Here is a 7,298-nt window from a genome sequence, read left to right on the forward strand (position 1 = left end):
AAAAAAACCTGAATGTTATGTGGGGGGAAAAAACCCCTGAATGTTATGTAGTAAAAAAAAACCCGGAATGTTATGTAGTAAAAAAAAACCTGAATGTTATGTAGTAAAAAAAAAACCTGAATATTATGTGGAAAAATAAAAAACCCTGAATGTTATGCAGTAAAAAAAAAAACTGAATGTTATGTGGTAAAAAAAAAACCCTGAAAGTTATGTGGTAAAAAAAAAAACCTGAATGTTATGTGAAAAAATAAATAAAAAACCCTAATGTTATGCGGTAAAAAAAATACTGAATGTTATGTGGTAAAAAAAAAACTGAAAGTTAGGCCCCTTTCAGACTGGGGCGGGAGCTGCGGTGGCGGTATAACGCCGCTAAAAATAGTGGCGCTATACCGCCGGAATTGCCGCGGGTATCAGCCGCTAGCGGTGCGGTATTAACCCCCGCTAGCGGCCGATAAAGAGTTAATATCGCCCGCAATGCGCCTCTATAGAGGCGCATTGCGGGCGGTATTGCCGCGGTTCCCATTGTTTTCAATGGGAAGGAGCGGTGAAGGAGCGGTATACATGCCGCTCCTCTCACCGCTCCAAAGATGCTGCTGACAGGAGATTTTTTTGTCTCCCGCCAGCGCATCGCCTCAGTGTGAAAGCCCTTCGGCTTTCACATTGAGGTAGCTGGGCAGGAGTTTTTCAGGCGGGATAGCAGCGCTATTTTTAGCGCTTTACCGCCTGAAAAACTCCTCAATGTGAAAGGGGCCTTATGTGGAGAAAAAAAAACTGAATGTCATGCGGTAAAAAAAATACTGAATGTTATGCGGTAAAAAAAATACTGAATGTTATGTGGTAAAAAAAAACCACTGAAAGTTATGTGGTAAAAAAAAAAAAAAACGGAATGTTATGTGGTAAAAAAAAAAAACCCTGAATGTTATGTGGTAAAAAAAAAAACCTGAATGTTGTGGTAAAAAAAAACCCTGAATGTTATGTGGTAAAAAAAAAAAAAACCCTGAATATTATGTGAAAAAATAAATAAAAAACCCTGAATGTTATGTGGTAAAAAAAATACCTGAATGTTATGTGGTAACATTCAGGGTTTTTATGTGGTAAAAAATAACCCTGAATGTTAAGTGGTAAAAAACCCTGAATGTTATGTGGTAAAAAAAAAAACTGAAAGTTATGTGGTAAAAAAAAAACCTGAATGTTATGTGAAAAAAAAAAAACCCTGAATGTTATGCGGTAAAAAAAATACTGAATGTTATGTGGTAAAAAAAAAACTGAAAGTTATGTGGAGAAAAAAAAACTGAATGTCATGCGGTAAAAAAAATACTGAATGTTATGCGGTAAAAAAAATACTGAATGTTATGTGGTAAAAAAAAACCACTGAAAGTTATGTGGTAAAAAAAAAAAAAACGGAATGTTATGTGGTAAAAAAAAAAAACCCTGAATGTTATGTGGTAAAAAAAAAACCTGAATGTTGTGGTAAAAAAAAACCCTGAATGTTATGTGGTAAAAAAAAAAAACCCTGAATATTATGTGAAAAAATAAATAAAAAACCCTGAATGTTATGTGGTAAAAAAAATACCTGAATGTTATGTGGTAACATTCAGGGTTTTTATGTGGTAAAAAATAACCCTGAATGTTAAGTGGTAAAAAACCCTGAATGTTATGTGGTAAAAAAAAAAACTGAAAGTTATGTGGTAAAAAAAAAACCTGAATGTTATGTGAAAAAAAAAAAACCCTGAATGTTATGCGGTAAAAAAAATACTGAATGTTATGTGGTAAAAAAAAAACTGAAAGTTATGTGGAGAAAAAAAAACTGAATGTCATGCGGTAAAAAAAATACTGAATGTTATGCGGTAAAAAAAATACTGAATGTTATGTGGTAAAAAAAAACCACTGAAAGTTATGTGGTAAAAAAAAAAAAAACGGAATGTTATGTGGTAAAAAAAAAACCTGAATGTTGTGGTAAAAAAAAACCCTGAATGTTATGTGGTAAAAAAAAAAAAACCCTGAATATTATGTGAAAAAATAAATAAAAAACCCTGAATGTTATGTGGTAAAAAAAATACCTGAATGTTATGTGGTAACATTCAGGGTTTTTATGTGGTAAAAAATAACCCTGAATGTTAAGTGGTAAAAAACCCTGAATGTTATGTGGTAAAAAAAAAAAACCCTGAATGTTATGTGGTAAAAAAAACACTAAATGTTATGTGGTAAAATAAAACCCTGAATGTCATGTGGCAATGGCAAATGGTTTACATAGCTCACGGTATCACGGGTCAGATAGAGGGCCCCTTAGTAGAATTGTGCTTGGGGCCCCCGAGAGGTCAGGATCCGCACTGCTGAGCACAAAATATTTTCAGCCGCAGCGCAAGTATTTCTCTTCAGCAGAGTACTGGGGCCTTTTAGGCTGGATTCACACCTATGCATTTTTAGTGCTTTGGAAGCATGGAGTTTCTATTTGCATCGGCGATTCCTAAACGGAACAATGGCCGCCGCGGCGGAATTTCGAGTATCCGCCCGCGGCGCTGAACATTGACAATGTAGCAGTAGTGAGTCAGACGTCAGGTGACGTCAGTGAGACGACCGCCGCTAATGCTTATGGGAGCTGTAGTCCACGAGCGGCTAAGTGCTGAAGCTCCCTGCTCCTGGGGAGGTGGAGTCAGTCACTCTGAGGAGAGGAGAGCGGCACAGCTGTGGTGACTGTCAGATTTTATTTTCCCTGCCAATGCCTTTTGGAAATGGTAGGACTAGGAGGTGAATGTGTGAAAAAAAAAAAAAAAAAACTGAATGTTATGTGTATAAAAAAAAAAATGAATGTTATATGTGTAAAAACAAAAACTGAATGTTATGTGTGTAAAAAAAAAAACCTGAATGTTATGTGGGGGGAAAAAACCCCTGAATGTTATGTAGTAAAAAAAAAACCCGGAATGTTATGTAGTAAAAAAAAACCTGAATGTTATGTAGTAAAAAAAAAACCTGAATATTATGTGGAAAAATAAAAAACCCTGAATGTTATGCAGTAAAAAAAAAACTGAATGTTATGTGGTAAAAAAAAACCCTGAAAGTTATGTGGTAAAAAAAAAACCTGAATGTTATGTGAAAAAAAAAAAACCCTGAATGTTATGCGGTAAAAAAAATACTGAATGTTATGTGGTAAAAAAAAAACTGAAAGTTAGGCCCCTTTCAGACTGGGGCGGGAGCTGCGGTGGCGGTATAACGCCGCTAAAAATAGTGGCGCTATACCGCCGGAATTGCCGCGGGTATCAGCCGCTAGCGGTGCGGTATTAACCCCCGCTAGCGGCCGATAAAGAGTTAATATCACCCGCAATGCGCCTCTATAGAGGCGCATTGCGGGCGGTATTGCCGCGGTTCCCATTGTTTTCAATGGGAAGGAGCGGTGAAGGAGCGGTATACATGCCGCTCCTCTCACCGCTCCAAAGATGCTGCTGACAGGAGATTTTTTTGTCTCCCGCCAGCGCATCGCCTCAGTGTGAAAGCCCTTCGGCTTTCACATTGAGGTAGCTGGGCAGGAGTTTTTCAGGCGGGATAGCAGCGCTATTTTTAGCGCTTTACCGCCTGAAAAACTCCTCAATGTGAAAGGGGCCTTATGTGGAGAAAAAAAAACTGAATGTCATGCGGTAAAAAAAATACTGAATGTTATGCGGTAAAAAAAATACTGAATGTTATGTGGTAAAAAAAAAACACTGAAAGTTATGTGGTAAAAAAAAAAAAACGGAATGTTATGTGGTAAAAAAAAAAAAACCCTGAATGTTATGTGGTAAAAAAAAAACCTGAATGTTGTGGTAAAAAAAAACCCTGAATGTTATGTGGTAAAAAAAAAAAAAACCCTGAATATTATGTGAAAAAATAAATAAAAAACCCTGAATGTTATGTGGTAAAAAAAATACCTGAATGTTATGTGGTAACATTCAGGGTTTTTATGTGGTAAAAAATAACCCTGAATGTTAAGTGGTAAAAAACCCTGAATGTTATGTGGTAAAAAAAAAACCTGAAAGTTATGTGGTAAAAAAAAAACCTGAATGTTATGTGAAAAAAAAAAAACCCTGAGGCCCCATACACACCATAGAATCTATCCGCAGATAAATCCCATCAAATGGGTTTCTGCGGATAGATCCTATGGTGTGTACACGCCAACGGATATTTATCCGCAGATAAATCTCCCCTGGAATGGATTTCCAGCAGATAAATATTTGTCGACATGCACAGAATATCTATCTGCTGGAATCCATTCCAACGGATGGATCCGCTCGTCTGTACAGACTTACCGGATCCATCCGTCCAAAGGGATTCCCCGCACGCGCCGTAATGAATAGACGCATGCGTGGAATTCCTTATATGACAGCGTCGCGCCCGTCGCCGCGTCATAATAGCGGCGACGGCGCGACACGTCATCGGCAGAGGATTTCAGCGCGGATTTCAATGCGATGGTGTGTACACGCCATTGCATTGAAATCCTCTGAAATCTTAGAGAGGATTTATCCGCGGATACGGTCCGCTGAACCGTATCTGCGGATAAATTCTATCGTGTGTATGGGGCCTGAATGTTATGCGGTAAAAAAAATACTGAATGTTATGTGGTAAAAAAAAAAACTGAAAGTTATGTGGAGAAAAAAAAACTGAATGTCATGCGGTAAAAAAAATACTGAATGTTATGCGGTAAAAAAAATACTGAATGTTATGTGGTAAAAAAAAACCACTGAAAGTTATGTGGTAAAAAAAAAAAAACGGAATGTTATGTGGTAAAAAAAAAAAACCCTGAATGTTATGTGGTAAAAAAAAAACCTGAATGTTGTGGTAAAAAAAAACCCTGAATGTTATGTGGTAAAAAAAAAAAAACCCTGAATATTATGTGAAAAAATAAATAAAAAACCCTGAATGTTATGTGGTAAAAAAAATACCTGAATGTTATGTGGTAACATTCAGGGTTTTTATGTGGTAAAAAATAACCCTGAATGTTAAGTGGTAAAAAACCCTGAATGTTATGTGGTAAAAAAAAAAACCCTGAATGTTATGTGGTAAAAAAAAAAAAACCCTGAATGTTATGTGGTAAAAAAAAAAAAACCTGAATGTCATGTGGCAATGGCAAATGGTTTACATAGCTCACGGTATCACGGGTCAGATAGAGGGCCCCTTAGCAGAATTGTGCTTGGGGCCCCCGAGAGGTCAGGATCGGCACTGCTGAGCACAAAATATTTTCAGCCGCAGCGCAAGTATTTCTCTTCAGCAGAGTACTGGGGCCTTTTAGGCTGGATTCACACCTATGCATTTTTAGTGCTTTTTGCATTTTCCTGTGGAACACGTTCTGTAGTGCAAATCTGCAAAATGCAAAAAGCACTAAAAATGCATAGGTGTGAATCAGGCCTAAGTGCATTGTTCACATCTCCACGCCGAACGCCGAAACGCTGTACGCCTGAAGCTCAAAACAAGTCCCGGACCCTTTTTTCAGGCGGCTTTCGGCGTTCGGCATAGCCGACAATGTTAAATCACCCCTCCGGCGTATTGTAGGCTAAAAAACGACGCGTTTTGTTTGCGGCAAATCGCGGGACAAAACGCTGCAATTTGTCGCGGCAAATCGCGGTACAATACGCCGCGTTCAGGTGTGAATGCAGCCTTAGAGCCTAACCTTGTTAGTGTGATACTAAGCCCGGGTTCACACTGTTGCGGTAACACACAGTAGCAAACATTGAATGCGTTATTCTGCTGCGGTGCCATTCATGTTGCATGGCACATCTCATTTTGAATGGCACCCCTACACACTAAGATAATGCATCTGCTATGTGGCACTGTCATGCTCTGTGTTTCCAAGGGAGGGTTAGGTGCAGTTTATACAGCATTGGCAGCCCATTGAAAATGAATGGGCTGCCTTAACGCACCAGGTTTACACTGCACCAGTGTAAATCTGGCCTTAGGCTAGCCAACCATCAGGTGTCAGAGGAGAGCAGCACAAGAAATTTCCTGTTCATTCACAAATTGAAGCATAGTAAACACATACTATGCTTCCGTTATGAATGAACACAGTTAGAAACGGAAGGGGCTGGTAAATGACATGTTTACTAGACCCTTCCCCCACTCTCCATCCTTAAACATCCCCTGCAGCAGCTATGGGGGGGAGAGAAGAGGAGATAAGCCACTGAACTGCACTGCATGTAGTGATTAGGGTGTGCCCAGGCACATATGGCACACCCCCTGCGCACAACTATCTCTGCTGGGATACGCAAGATACAGAGGGCTAGATTCAGGTAGCTGCGCCCCTTCTTACGGCGGCGCAGCGTATCGTATTTACGCTATGCTGCCGCAACTTACAGGAGCAAGTGCAGTATTCACAAAGCACTTGCTCCGTAAATTGCGGCGGTGTAGCGTAAATGGGGCCGGCGTAAGCCTGCTTAATTCAAATGTGGAAGGGGGGGCGTGTTTTATGCTAATATGTGATGACCTGACGTGATTGACGTGTTTTACGAACGGCGAATGCGCCGTCCGTGTACATATCCCAGTGTGCATTGCTCCAAATGACGTCGCAAGGACGTCATTGGTTTCGACGTGAACGTAAATTACGTCCAGCCCTATTCGCGAACGACTTACGCAAACAACGCAAAAAATTCAAATTTCAAAGCGGGAACGACGTCCATAATTAACATTGGCGGCGCCACCTAATAGCAGGAGCAACGTTACGCCGAAAAAGCCTTACGCAAACTACGTAAAAAACTACCGCCGGGCGCACGTACGTTTGTGAATCGGCGTAACTAGGTAATTTGCATACTCTACGCCGAAAACGACGGAAGCGCCACCTAGCGGCCAGCGTGAGAATGCACCCTAAGATACGACGGCGTAAGAGACTTAGGCCAGACGTATCTTAGGCTAATGTCGGCGTATCTTGCTTTCTGAATACAGAAAGAAGATACGCCGGCGCAGCTTTGAATTTACGCGGCGTTTCTATGGATACGTCGGCGTAAATCGTTGCTGAATCTAGCCCAGAGAAGACAATAGGAGAACACAACCTCTGACCTGTGCTCTATGACAGCCCATGTTCTGTGCACTGTGTGCTCTATGCAGCCATACACACTGTGTGACTGCCCTCCATCCCTATACAGGGGATCTCCCTCCCTCCATATACCTGGATAAAATGTCACACAGCTTTCACACGATCCTCAGCGCTCAGCGGACCCCTGTCACTCCCGGATCCCGTTACTACAGACGCTTCTCCCGGTGGAACCTTAGAAGAAACCAGAACCGTGATTGGCAACCTCCCATCGCCTAGCAACCAAAGATGCGAGCTCAAATCTCCA

At 40.5% G+C, this 7,298-nt stretch overlaps 1 protein-coding gene across 2 annotated transcripts in view; it reads right to left on the reverse strand.

The window, feature by feature from the left end:
- Positions 1-7,289, reverse strand: part of DZANK1 (double zinc ribbon and ankyrin repeat domains 1) — a 156,369-nt gene extending 149,080 nt beyond the window's left edge. For both annotated transcript variants that reach the window (XM_040351201.1, XM_040351199.1), the window contains exon 1: positions 7,127-7,289. The gene's annotated coding sequence lies outside the window, so the exon portion shown is untranslated. The remainder of the gene's footprint in view (positions 1-7,126) is intronic.
- Positions 7,290-7,298: the final 9 nt, after the last annotated feature.

Source organism: Rana temporaria, chromosome 4, assembly GCF_905171775.1.
Source record: "Rana temporaria chromosome 4, aRanTem1.1, whole genome shotgun sequence".
In the NCBI taxonomy this organism is placed as follows: domain Eukaryota; kingdom Metazoa; phylum Chordata; class Amphibia; order Anura; family Ranidae; genus Rana; species Rana temporaria.